The sequence below is a fragment of the Chrysoperla carnea genome, chromosome 2, assembly GCF_905475395.1.
Source record: "Chrysoperla carnea chromosome 2, inChrCarn1.1, whole genome shotgun sequence".
In the NCBI taxonomy this organism is placed as follows: Eukaryota; Metazoa; Arthropoda; class Insecta; order Neuroptera; family Chrysopidae; genus Chrysoperla; species Chrysoperla carnea.
Window position 1 is genome coordinate 35080635 of NC_058338.1, and position 2142 is coordinate 35082776.

Sequence of the window (2142 nt, forward strand, 5' to 3'; positions counted from 1 at the left end):
AAACGATGAATTTCAAATTATATATTACCATATTTAATTTTATACATTGTAATATCGTATTATATAATGTATTCTAGATGTTATGATGAAACCATCGTATTCAAGATTATGATGAAACCATCTCTCAACATTTGTTTTATATTATTTTACAAAATAAAAAATTCTGTTTTGTAAAAAATTATTTTTATTTTTATTTTAAATTAAATATTCTATTTTCATTTATTTTATTCTTTTTAATGTAATGTACAATAATTGAAATCATCTCATTTTATTGCTTTTATAGGCCGATGGTAAACTTTTTAGCTATATACTGGGTGAGCCATTTTAATCAATACAGCTAAATATCTCGTTTTGTAGTTAACCAATCAAAAATAACTTAAACAAAAGTTGCAGAGTTTGATGGAAGACATGTTCTGACATCAGATTGGAGCAAGTTTTTCTGATTTATTTAATAACCAATTTGGATATATTAGAAACACTTTATATTAGAAAGAAAGAGGTCCTCATAAAAAAACTAACAATAGAAACATATAGAGCGTATGGTACATATTCTCCAGTCACTTACAGGTCTAGATCCAGAGAAACCCTAGCAGTTATTTTAAGACATAAAGCGTAAAAGTTAGTTATGAACACTAAGTATTAGAGATAGAGAAAAATATTTGAAACCGGTATAGATAGAGCAAAATTTTTAAATACAAAAAAATTTACCATTATTAAAAATAACAACTTTTTTTCGAAAGTTTTTTCAAAATGTCTAAGGGTTCTGCACGAAACTGAAGCCTCCGGAAGGGGCTGTTTTCAGGTCCTAGTTCAGAAGTATAAGTACCTACTGTTTTGTCGCCCTATTAGTTCAGTTGGTTAAAGCGTAACCAGTTCCGTCCGATGTATACTTAGGGTAGCGGGTTCGATTTCCGCCGTCGCAACCAAATTATTTAATTATTAGTTGTGATGGGCTGGTGTAGTGCATGGTATGTGCATGAAGGAGCTGCACTTGGCCTCTGAAATTCAGGAACTGATAAATGAAATTATCAGCGGAAAGGTGGCAAAACACATATATGGTATCACTATGGGCTCTATAGCCTAAATGTGTACTTCGTGGACAGCCCATATAACCTAACCTAACTTATTCTTTTTATGTCAAGAATAAATTTCTATGTTTAGTAATACATATTTTAAAGCGAATCTAATCCGATAGAGGAAAATAGAAATAAAACTAATAATTTTACTATAAGGCTGAATAATATGATTGATCCAATTTCGTTACTATCTCAAATACATTACTGCAAACAAAAAGCTCATATCTGTATAAAATTTAATAGCGTTTCCCATAGACAGTACAACTTTAATAATATAATGTTATAAATCAAAACACATCATGTCAAAATAAATAATAATTTTGTACAGAAGACGGTTTTATAGCTTGTTGCTTATATTTATAGTTTGAAATTATATAATTAAACAATATTATTTAATATATTATGTATTATGTGGTAATGATTATAACATCTACCAATAATATGTGTAATTACCGATTGAAACGTGTTGAAAAATGAACAGTGAAATATGGGAAATAATTCTTAGTAGGTACATGCATTTGTTTTACCGATTATAATGTACCTGCTTTTATTTTAAACAAACTGTTACTCTTACTGTTAATAACTTCCCTAATTTTCTTTATAACTAGCGACCCGATCTGACTACGTGAGGGGATTAATTATCGCACCCATCAACATGCATACCACCTAGTCTATTTCAAGTAGTCACACGGCCTTAGCTTCGCGGAGTACATGCAAGAGTAATTGTGAATGTATAGAACTTTAGAATTTAATAATTACACAATTTTAATTAGGATGCTTTATACATAAAATTCTTCCAACAAAACTTGGCTAGTAAAAACAGTTACATAGTGGTGAAATCTGTTTTAGAATCCAGTGAATGGCTTAGAAATAGTTAGATAATAAAAAAACAGATGCAGATAGTATTTTGTTAATTAAATTAGCCTTAGCTCCGCCTTAAATTAATTGAGAAAATTGCAATTTTGTTGTTACAATACTTTTTTCAATGATCTACAACGCTAAAAAACCACTGAGATCGCAAAACGCGATGTAAACCTGCTTTTTGGAACGTTATTGGGATTTCCAA